The 12,849-nt window shown below is 33.7% G+C and overlaps 1 protein-coding gene across 35 annotated transcripts in view; it reads right to left on the bottom strand.

Moving 5' to 3' along the window:
* The window catches only part of PTPRD (protein tyrosine phosphatase receptor type D), a 2,337,809-nt gene that overhangs the window by 2,066,584 nt on the left and 258,376 nt on the right, over positions 1-12,849 (bottom strand). For all 35 annotated transcript variants that reach the window (XM_050761934.1, XM_050761936.1, XM_050761930.1 and 32 more), the window contains exon 2: positions 8,622-8,676. The gene's annotated coding sequence lies outside the window, so the exon portion shown is untranslated. The remainder of the gene's footprint in view (positions 1-8,621; positions 8,677-12,849) is intronic.

Here is a 12,849-nt window from a genome sequence, read left to right as displayed (position 1 = left end):
TGCAAAAGTTAATATATAATAAATACCATGAGAGATGCCAGGAGACTTAAAATGTTTCACCAGCTGAGATAATATAAGAAGAGTACGAAGAATGTCAACAGGGTTTCGAAGAGCAGAGCAAAGAGGCATGACATTCAACAAGGATCTCCTACCCATACATAAATGAACTTTCTTCTAATCCTCAAAACAGGTTTCAGTAGTAGGAATTATCTTTACTTCCCTGATCATACAACTGAGGTTCAGATTAGTGAGGAGAGAAAAAAACATCTTTGAGTTTCAAACCCATATGTCTCTAAACTGAAGTGTACACTCTTTTCAGAAAATAATATTGAAGGAATTCACCTAGTATGACATACTACATGCAGTGTATAATGTGTACTACCTACACCCCTTGTCCTAAATCCTATATGTAAAATAAAACTCCGTAGGTACTAATACTAACCTCAGTCTATGGATGAGAAAACTGAGACCTGAAAAAATAAAGTAAGTTTTTCAAGGTCACACAATTTATAAACAACAGAGCTACATTCCGAACTCCTGCAGTCTGGTGAAAGAGTTTGTGCTTTTAAGCACTATGTCATGAGCCTCTCAAGACAGTTTAAGCAAAAAGTTTGTCTGGAATCTCTAACCACCTGATTAAAAGATGCAGCCCCCTAACTTTTGATTTCCCTTTCCGAGCTCTACTGATCACCTTTTAACATACAATTGTTATATTTATTATGTATATAATGTAATGTTTGTTGCTACCACCTTCAAGTAAACTCCTCGAAGGAAGATATTTTTTAATCTGCTTTGATCATGGATGTATTTTAACAGCTTGAATCATGCCTGACACAAGGTAGGCTTCAATAGGTATTTGCTGAATAAATAAATGATTGATTTCTGTAACATACGAAGTGAGGATATTCAGTGAGTGAACAGTAAGTGGAGAGAAACAGAGGCATGGAAGTCAGAGTTGTGTTCTGAGATCTGATTAGTGCAGTTTGCCTAAGGCGTCAGGTGGGAGCAGAAAAATCAGTGAGCAGATCTCCCTGAAAGGGGGGTTGAAGTCACTGAGGAACAACCACAGGAGCCTTTGGTCCCTCACATTTTGTTTATAGCTTGTTCAGCACTAGACACTGGAAAGGAGGGCAGGAAGACATCAAAGTAGCTGTATTGTTCATATTTTTTCTCTTTGGCAGCTATTTTCTCTATTTCCTGCTGACACTACAATTTCAGCGATTTAATGATACAATTGTTTCTGAAAACGACACAGAAACAGATACCCTCAGCCATTTAATTGGCTGCCCTGAAGAAGTGGAGTCTGCTGTTTTCTAATTTCATATTTGAGGGGGTTTGAGAATACGGAAAGGTTAGAAGAAAGACAATATTTACTTCCATTTAAAAAGGTAAAATCTTAGCAAGGAATTTTAAACTCAGCCCAGTTGATTAAGGTCTGCTATTTCCATGGCAGACACCAGGATACCTATGAAGATTTCATTTGATTCTTGCAAAGATGTTACTAAAACTAAAGAAGCACAATGCTGTTAGAAAAGTCTTATTTCTTCTGTACATTTTAGGTTTCGTCTACCTAGGTCTCTAGGATTGTTGTGGAATTAGCTCCTGCATCTATGCACTTGACTGAGACTTGCTACCTTCTCGATATTTGAACTAATAAATTAAATACAATGACATTTATATTTTCTGTTGAAGAAAATTTCCCTCATTCTGCCAAATGTTACAGAAATCATATTAAAGTTGACCCAAGTTTTCCTCATTCTTCTTGTTAACATAAAAAATGAAATACTAAATTTCTAAACAGGCAAGTATACATAGTGGAAAGAATATGATTAGTATGTAAAATATTATAACAATGACCAGATACTAAAGCTAAGTATTCTGTATGAAGTAAGTATGAACTAAAGATAGGGGAAAGCCTGAAAATAATTATTCAACTTAGTTAACAAAGAAGACTCTGAAAAAAGGTTATAAGATAATAGGCAAATATACCTATATGTTATATCAAATGTTAAAAGGTGACTTTTCTTTATCACATTAATAGAATAAATGAGAAAATAATATAATAATACCAATAGATTCAGAAAAAGGATTTGACAAAATCCAACTTCCATTCATAATAAAATCTCTCAGTAAACTAGGAATAGAAGGGAACTTCCTCAACTTGGTAAAAAATATCTATCCCCCTCCCCCGGTCCCCGCCAAAAAATATAACATACTGAAAACATCACATTGGTGAGAAGCTCGAAGCTTTCTTTTTAAGATCAGGAATAAAGCAATAATATTCCCTCTCACTATTCATTTCAAAGAATATACTGGAAGTCATAGATAATATCACAAGAAAAGGAAATCAATTTACATTGGTTGAGAAGGAAGAAATAAAACTGTCTTTGCTTGAGGATGACAAGATCACCTACACAGAATATCCAAAAGAAACAACAACAACAACAACTAAATCTCATAGAAGTAATAGGCCATTATAGCAAGGATCCAGCATACAAGGTCAATAAAGAAAAGCCACTCTTTCTTTGATTGACAGTGATAAGTCAATCACTGTCTTAACCACCAGCAATTAACAAGTGGAATTTGAAACTAAAGATACAATATTATTTACATTAGTGCCCAAGAAAATGAAATACTTTGGCGTAAATCTAACAAAATATGTACATGATGTACATGATACAGACTATGAAACTCTGATGAAAGAAATTAAAAATATAAGTAAATGGAGAAATATTCCATGTTCAAGAACAGGAAGACTCAATGTCAAGATAAGAGTTCTTCCCAAATTAATCTAAATATGTATTGCAATCCCAATCAAAACCCCAGCCAGTTATAGTTTGTGTATTGACAAACTGATTATTAAGCTAATATGTAGAAGCAAAAACCCAGAATAGCCAAGCCAATATAGAAGGAGAAGAACAAAGTCCTGGACTGACACTACCTGACCTCAAGACTTAATATAAAAACAGAGTACTCAAGACTGTGTGGTACTGGCAAAAGAACAGATAAAAAGATCAATGGAACAGAAAGAGCACCTAGAAACACACTCACATAAACATAGTCAACTGATCTTTCACAAAGAAACAATTGCAAAACAATAGATAAAAGATCACCTTTCCAACAAATGGTGCCTGCTACAAATAGACATCATTATGCAAAAACAAATGAAAAAATGAATCTACTCACAAATCTTGCACCCTTTACAAAAGTTAACTCAAAGTGTATCACAGACCCAAGTGTAAAAGCCAAAAGGATGAAACTCTTGCAAGATAACATAGAAGAAAATATAGATGATCTTGAGTTTGGTGATGACGTTAGATAGAACAACAAAGGCATGATCCATGCAACAAATAATTGATAAACTGGAATTAGTTAAAAAAAATTCCAGCTGAAAAAGACACTGTCAAGAGAATGAAAAGACAAGCCACTAACTGTGAGAAAATATTTGTAAAAGATATATCTGACAAAGGAATGTTATCTAAAATATACAAAGAACAATTAAAACTAAACAATAAGAAACAAAAAACTTCATTAAAAAATGGGCCAAAGACATTAACAGACATTACACCAAAGAATATATACACATGGCAAATAAGCATGTGAAAAGATTCTCACCACGTCATCAGGGAAAAGCAATATAAAACAACACAGAGATATCAATACACACTTATTAGATTGGCCAAACTCCAGAACACTGAAAACACTAAAAGCTGTCAAGGATGTGGAACAACAGGAACCCTCATTCATATGCTGGTGGAAGTGCAAGTGGTGCATCCAGTTTGGAAGAGAGTCTGGCAGTTTCTTACAAAATTAAACAGATTTTTGCCATCTAATCCAGCAACTGTGCTCCTTGGTATTTACCACACGGAGCTGAAAACTTATGTTCACACAGAAAAACTTCATACAGATGTTTCTAGTAGCTTTATTCATATGGTATACTTCTAATTAATAAATGTGAATACTAAAATAAGTGAAAGCCAAGACTGAATCTCAGAGTTTGAATGGAAGAGAATTAGTAAGTAGAAGGAAAATACCAGTTTTGTGTGGCTCCCAAAGTGACTACTGGAAGGAAACAAGCATGAGGATTATGGGTGGGAGTTTTTTGTGGGCCAGAAAATGGTTCACATAATTTTGCCTATTTTGCATTTGCCAGAATTCAGTCACAAATAAAAAATAACAGGAAAAGAGCCAGGATCAGCAAGAATGGGTTCTCCAGTAGCCAAGAATATTAGGTCTAGGTAATATTTATGTCTGTCCTAGATGGCTGGAAGGTTGAAGATAAAAAGAATGAATGAAAAAAAATTGAGGGGGGAGACAAAAATATTTCAAATAACAATAGGCAGGAACTATAAAGAGCTAAATCTAAAACAAAATACTAAGGGGACACAGGGAATAGGGTATGAGTACCAGTAATGAAATCTGGAAAACACTGCTAGAACTAGACTGTGAAGGAAAACTGGAGCTTTGGAAGTTGGATTTAGGGATAAAAGTCATTCTCTATAGACAGAGATGAAATGGTTCCAGATGTGCAATGAAGAAATAAATAGCCCAGGAAATTCTGAATGGAGAGTATCCATTCAAGGTCATAGTCCAGGAGCCATCTGACAAACTAGACTAGGTCAGTTGGTTTGTGACTGCAGCAACTTCAGCAAATATTGGCATCTACACAACCTTGCTTATTTAATTTCTAAAAAGCAAAACCAAAAACAAACAAACAAAACCTTTCCTTTTCAATTTTATATTCCTAAAACCGAGTGACTCAATATTGTATTAAATTACTTTAAATCACTTTTGCAAACACCATTTATAATACAGAATTTTCCCCCTCATTATTATATATGTACACATTTTATAATAAATTCCAAATAAAATGTTAATCTAAAGGGTGAGTATACATGTACATATAGATGCAAGATACAGATATACTATTCAACATAGCACACTTTGCTCTTCCTAATGATTTATACCAAATGGATTTAGAATATCATTTCAAAGAATCATATCTATCTATCTATCCACTTTCATGCATCTGAATAGGAAATTTATGTGAACAAAACAGAGATAGTATACTTTAATAGGTCCTAAAGAAATGCATAACATTTTAACATATGGAGGTTGTGCTCTAACAAACTTTAATACAAAACAACATCTTGTATATTCACTCACGCATTTTTTTTTCCTTTGCAATTTGGGAATTTAAAGAAAAACCAGTTTTATATGTAATTAAAATAATGCTTAAGTCATAAAGCTCTTTTGGAATACTCAAAACTAAACCTTATTTATACTTATGTGTCAGGAACTTTCCATGCATTAACTTATTTAACACTTAGAACCAGTCTATGAGGTAGATGTTTTTACAGGTGCAGAAACTGAACCTCAGAAACATTTGAAAACTTCTTCAAGGTTATACAAATAGCAAATGGTGGAAACCACAATTTTACCCATATTACATTTTTTTCAGAATCCATGCTTTTCATCTCTTTGCCAAGCTGTTTCCCATATTATATCTTTTATATTAAAATTGTTTGCAGCAACTGCATTTTCTTAAAACTTTCCTAGTATTAAAAATTTTTTTTTAACTTATCTTATTGGGAAAAGCGCAAACTTTTTCACTCATTTCTCCATGTCAGGTATTAAAGAGTTATGAAGTAAGTTTATTTCTATCATATGAGCTTCATTCTATTTTGAGTCCAAAGACCAACTAAGAATGCATAAAAAGATTATATATGGAATACCACTGGGTCTTGCTAGCAGTTTCAAAGTTATGTAAGGAAACAGTGCTGAGAAACCACATTCATTGCCAGTTCTCAGCACAATTGGCTACCAGGAGTCATGTATAGTAAGTGCTATAGCTCAGTACCTGCACAGTCACCTTTTTGGCTAATAAGTAACATTCTAGCAAGCAGAGGACTGATTTGCGAGACAGTTGCCTGAAATTTAATGCTAGATTTCTATCCATACCAATATAACTTTCAGCTGATAGTACTTCCACACACAGACAAATGAAACTGACAAAAGAACTGTCAGTTACAAGCCAATAACGCATTTCAACAAATAATTTTTTGTGTGCCAGGCACATACTGTGGGTATTCAGTGTTCATACCAAAATCTCACAAGGTTGGCCTATTTTGACTTTTATCACATCTATAGATAAAGGTGTAGTGTTATCTTTCTTTCCCACCCCAAACTGTACTCATCTTTTTATTGCAAATACCTGGCTAAAGGAAATGTCAAACTTTATATATAGAACTTACTTGAATAGCTCCTACATCAAAGTGCTGCTTTCTTAGAAGCTCAAAACTGTTAATATGTATTGACTTAGCAAAAAGAACTCTAATGGCAAAGGCATTGCTTTTGAGAGAGATAGCCCCTGTTTGGAACAGGAGAAAAAATATATACATGTTTCTCTAAGAAAACAGAGCAGAGATTCAATATAGAAAGGATAAGCTTAGCAGATATATAGCTTATAGGACAAATTAATACAAATTAAATAGAGTACATTGCTAAAGAGGACCTGGGGTCATAAATATAATATAGACCAAAAAAAAAAAAAATTCCAACACGGAAGAAAGATTCATGGATATAAATTCAACTGAGCAAGAACAAAGCAAATTGTTCAGAGTTCAGCTGTCATTCCTTGCAAGATAAGCAAGCAGCAGAGTATCAAGGTGAGTTAATAAGCAGAGTTAATAAGCAGCAGAGTATCAAGGTGGCATTGTTTAGCTTTGTTAGTGGATACATATAAGTCCTGGAACAAGGTTTGTAAAATGAGGAGAGTCCTGAAGATTAAAAAGGAATCCTTATTAGGAGAGAAGTTGCCCAGTACTGGTCATCTAACATTAGGGTAGGAAACTTCAGACCACTTTCTTCTCTGCGTGTTACAACCACACAGTTGACATTTTAGGAACTAAATCATTCTTAATTTGCATAAAGGCTTTTTCATTGTTGTTCTTTTGTTATACAGTCAAAATGCTTTAAAATAACACACCTTCTTCCTGTTTGTTTTGCTCTTCAAGAGAAAAGTAAGCATCCCTTACTGTTTTTGCACTTCCCTTCATCTGAACTGCAAATTTAAGGTAAGCAGGAATCTTCAAAGCACGAAAAGCATTTTCACTCTGAAAGACTTCTTATCTTGGAAGAAATAAGATTCCAGGATAATAAAAATCTATCGTGATATCTATTCTCTCTCTTATTTGACAGGGATTTTCAAGATGGATCAGCAAGATAGAAAGGGAATTTATTCATTCTACCAATATTTATGAAGAAAAGGGCATTTGGGAGGAAAATGGATATTGGATCCTCCTCAAAGTTGCTATAGAAACCTGGGTGATTACAGCTAATGGCGTGGGGAGAAGTCCTGTTATCTTTAAGAGATTAACAGGAAACCTTGGTCTCATTATTTTTTCATTCCCCACATTGCTCTGATGATAGCAATGTACAGATTAGAACCAATAAACAACAATAATGACAAAACAACACCTTCAATGTCTCCTTATTTATAAAGTAAAAATATAATTTTGAAAATTCACCTTCAAAAGCTTCCATCAACAAATCCCACTCCAACCTTCTGAAATAACACCTTATTCTTCACAACTATATTCTTTGATTTGGCATATGCCATATTGACAACATATCCCTATTTATTTCCACCTTTATGTTTCCGTTCATATTCTCCTCTCTAAAGAAAATGATTTTATCTAACTCCACATATATTCATCTGATCCAGAAAAAAAATGCTAATTACTTTTTTCAATAATTATTTCATACTACAAGAGTTAAAGTAGCCTCTGTCTTCTAAATGCTCATTCCACATTATCTGGACAAGTTCTCAATGTCCACCTGTGATACGGTTATGTATATTTGTTGTCAATGTTTTTCCCCATGTTTACAAATATCATTATATTTAATGTTCTCATAGCAACCAGTTTTCAAAGAATTGCTAGCTGGGAGTCAATAGCAAGAGCATACCAATCTTTACAACATATACAGTGTCAACCCAAGTGGATCTTTCATGATTCAGTTTTCTCTTAGCACCTTGAACTATGCACTGTATCACCCAGCTGGCTATATCACACCAGTGTGAGATTATATACTATTTGTATTGGTCTCTGCTTTTTTTTTTTTTTTTTTTTTTTTTGGTTTAAGTACAAAATTGTGTGATACCAAAGGTGAACATCTTCAAAGTCAGAGCTATTGAAAATTAAAAACTAGCTCAGATATTAAATAGCCCTATATATTTAGATAAACTACCAACCATCCTAGAGCCTTAATTTCTTTCTACAACAGAAATAAAACCATTTTTCTTACAATATTTTTGTGAAGATTAAATTAGATGATTCACATTAAGAATCTAGGACATGGAAAGTCCTCAAATGGATGCCAACATCTGATGAGCAATACTGTCAGAAGATTCCATAATTCACTTTGAAGATTTCTCCAAAGTGTATAGCAATACTAAATCCAGGTGGCACACCATTAATGCACTGACCATATGTGATCTAAGCAGGAATAAGAACATGGTTTCATGTTTTAAATATTATTTCCGAAATGAGAAGCATTATTATGCAATGGATAGAATTCAGTTTCTTATTATCTGTTTCTAGTTCACAGATACTACTTACTAGTTGTGTGACTTTGAGACAGGTCCTTTACTTCTTTGATTCTTCATTTCTTCACCTGCAAAAATGAGGACATTGGGCTAGATCCATTATTTTACATTAATTTTTAAAAAGTATTGGTTTCTTCATTCTGTGAATAAAATTTTATGGAAGTAAAAAACTGAAAGCATTAAAATCAGAGTTGCTTTGAATAATACAAAGAGAAAAATCTAGGACCTCCAACTTTTGGTATAAATCTAGTCTATGGTTAACAGTAGATTCATGAAAAATTGTGATAATCAGTTACTAAGGCTTACTCAGAAAGTACATACAAGAAATGCCAAACTCTAAACCATTACAGTCACTGAATATTACCTAAAGAAAAATAGTCTTTGAAGCTCCAATAATTGTGCTGAATACATTGTCTAATAACTTGAAAATTATAAGGTGAAATTATACAACTTTAATGATTGAATAAAGAAAAAATGTGACTCATAAAAGATAATACACCCAATAAATGAGAGTGATCAGACATTAATATTTTGTGTTTTAAAGACAATATTGGGAGAAAAATTCATATGGATGAGTTATGTCTTCATACTTTTAATATTGTTAAGCGTGTGTCAAGATGACTACAGTATTGTAGAATGGTCAGTGTGCAAATATTATGCAAGAAATCATGTAAGAAATGAAATGTGGCTTTAAAGTCTGATAGATGGTTTTAACATTTTAACACTATAGTTCTGGGCAGTTTACAAAACCTCTCTAAACTGCTGCTTATCTGTCAAATGCAGATAGCAATATTGATCTTCTTGTCATTTGTTTGTTTTGTTATTATTAAAGGATATTTGATATAGAAAGCAGTAGCTCATATTGAGTTCCTAAGTAATATTAATTCTTTTTTCCCTGTCCTTTTATGTAATTCCATATGTATTGTTAATATTACCCAGCATAGAGTGTTAAGAAATCTTAGCAACTCAACTTTTTAATGGTATCTTTCACAGTGGTCTCTAGCTTTCTAACCTTTTGAAGCTGTTAAAATAAAGTCAAATAATGATACTGCTGTGGCTTAAGTGTATGCTAGGATCAATAAATTGTGGTTCTTGAAATAAATTGCAATTAAAGGGATAGCACTTGATTGCTTGACAGTAGGTAGTCTTTTGGCCCAAATAAACTTGAGTATCAGTCTGATTCATAAGCGAATTAGTATGGACTTCACTTGCATTTCACTGGAAGACCATCAGATCGTATTGACTCCTGTCCACATCATAAGTTATGCTCCTGATGTTGACCTGTGTCATTTATAGGTAACTAATCCTCTTCACTTCTTTACTTTGCTTATTCGAGATTATAGTCAGCATTTTTAATAAAGTAGAATATAGAAGAAATTTAACATGTTTGTAAATAAGCACACTAACAGCTCTAAAAACTTCAATACTGTTGCCTGCCTTTTTACATTTCTATACATTTAGGATGAAATATGCCTTAATTCAGATATGACAAAGGCATCAACATTGTAAAGAATGATGATTGTTACTGAATCTTTGTAGCAATAGAAAAATTTATGTAACAACAAATACACTAGAAAACACAACAGGATAGATACTTCATGGCAAATTATTTGAATTAATCTGAAAATAAAGAGTCAAAGTATTGTCCTCAAACATGTAAATATACCTACTTAGAGTATAATATTATTTTATTATTCTTAATTTTCAGCACCTTCTATTCCATGTGGTGTTTTGTATTTAATAAATTCCAGCATACACCTGTTTCACTATTGAGTGAATATAAGCCATTCAGAGACTAAAGCAAAATAAGTTAAGCAATCCCTTGGACTGTAAATTCCATTAAGATAAACAATGTTCTTGTGTTTTCTTCCTCTATATATCTACTTAGCAGCATATATCCATCCAGAGATTAAATAAATGTTTTGAATGAACAACTTAAGAAGGTTGGATTTCTGAAAAGGGACAATGTTTAAATATAAAGTATCTTCTCCATTTAAATAGTCTTACTTCCGTACCTCTTGTTTGTTACACACATTTTTTTTTTAATATACTCTAAGTTCTAGCGTACATATGCACAATGTGCAGGTTTGATACAAAGGTATACCTCCATGTTGGTTTGCTGCACCCATCAATTCATCATTTACATTAGATATTTCTCCTAATGCTATCCCTCCCCCAGTCCCTCACCTCCTGACAGGCCCTGGTGTGTGATGTTCCCCACCCTGTGTCCAAGTGATCTCCTTGTTCAGTTCCCAACTATGAGTGAGAACATGCGGTGTTTGGTTTTCTGTTCCTGTGTTCGTCTGCTGAGAATGATGGTTTCCAGCTTCATCCATGCCCCCGCAAAGAACATGAACTCATGCTTTTTTATGGCTGCATAGTATTCTATGATATATATGTGCCACATTTTCTTAATCCAGTCATTTGGGTTGGTTACAAGTTTTTGCTATTGTGAATAGTGCCACAATATACATATGTGTGCATGTGTCTTTATAGTAGCATGATTTATAATCCTTTAGGTATATACCCAGTAATGGGATCGCTGGGTCAAATGGTATTTCTTGTTCTAGGTCCTTGAGGAATCGTCACACTGTCTTCCACATAGCTGAACTAATTTACACTCCTGCCAACAATGTAAAAGCATTTCTATTTCTTTTCTATTTCTCCACATCCTCTCCCGCATCTGTTGTTTCCTGACTTTTTAATGACTTCCATTCTAACTGGCAGTGATGTTATCTCACTGTGGTTTTGATTTGCATTTCTCTGATGACCAGTGATGACAAGCATTTTTTCATTTATCTGTTGGCTGCATAAATGTCTTCTTTTGAGAAATGTCTGTTCATATACTTTGCCCACTTTTTGATGGGGCTGTTTTTTTCTTGTAAATTTGTTTGAGTTCTTTGTAGATTCTGGATATTAGCCCTTTGTCAGATGGGTGGATTGCAAAAATTTTCTCCCATTATGTAGGCTGCTTGTTCACTCTGATGGTAGTTTCTTTTGCCGTGCAGAAGCTCTTTAGTTTAATTAGACCCCATTTGTCAATCTTGGCTTTTTTTGCCATTGCTTTTGGTGTTTTGGTCATGAAGTCCTCGCCCATGCCTATGTCTTGAATGGTATTGCCTAGGTTTTCTTCTAGAGTTTTTATGGTTTTAGGTCTAATATTAAAGTCTTTAATCCATCTTGAGTTAATTTTTCTATAAGGCATAGGGAAGGGATCCAGTTTCAGCTTTCTACATATGACTAGCCAGATTTCCCAGCACCATTTATTTAATAGATAATCCTTTCCCCACTTCTTGTTTTTGTCAGGTTTATCAAAGATCAGATGGTTGTAGATGTGTGGTGTTATTTCTGAGGCCTCTGTTCTGTTCCATTGGTCTATATATCTGTTTTGGTACCAGTACCATGCTGTTTTGGTTACTGTAGCCTTGCAGTATAGTTTGAAGTCAGGTAGCGTGATGCTTCCAGGTTTGTTCTTTTGGCTTAGGATTGTCTTGGCAATGCAGTCTCTTTTTTGGTTCCATATAAACTTCAGTCTTTTCCAATTCTGTGAAGAAAGTCATTGGTAGCTTGATGGGGATGGCATTGAATCTATAAATTACCTTGGGCAGTATGACCATTTTCACGATATTGATTCTTCCTATCCATGAGCATGGTATGATCTTCCATTTGTTTGTGTCCTCTTTTATTTCATTGAGCAGTGGTTTGTAGTTCTCCCTGAAGAGGTTCTTCACATCCCTTGTAAGTTGGATTCCTAGGTATTTTATCCCCTTTGTAGCAATTGTGAATGGGAGTTCACTCATGATTTGGCTCTCTGTTTCTCTGTTATTGGAGTTACACACTTTTTAAAAAGCAAACCAAAATCAGAATCAAATAAATAATGTTCTCATGCCATGCTTTCTGTGTTGTCTCATATTTATGTTATTCATTTTAGATGCTATTATATCTAAAATCATATAAATCTTCTATTATACTATAATAATGTAATTTTATGTTTCTGAGCATTACATCCTTTCTCCCTTCTCATAGAAGGAAATTTGTTGAAGACTAAGGCTAAAAAAGACTTATATTTTTGGTATGCTGATGAATTCCAATCACCCCCCGTTGCATTTGATTCATTTCAAGTGGTCAATAAATATTTGCTGGGCAAATTCAAAATTATCAAAATTCAAAATAATCAAAATGATTATAAATTTTAAATATTATTTCAGACAACCTCATTTTACACATGGAAATATATTTTC

The sequence above is a fragment of the Macaca thibetana genome, chromosome 15, assembly GCF_024542745.1.
Source record: "Macaca thibetana thibetana isolate TM-01 chromosome 15, ASM2454274v1, whole genome shotgun sequence".
Classification (NCBI taxonomy): domain Eukaryota; kingdom Metazoa; phylum Chordata; class Mammalia; order Primates; family Cercopithecidae; genus Macaca; species Macaca thibetana.
The sequence above is the reverse complement of the archived record's forward strand: the minus strand, read 5'-3'. Positions and strand labels throughout refer to the sequence as shown.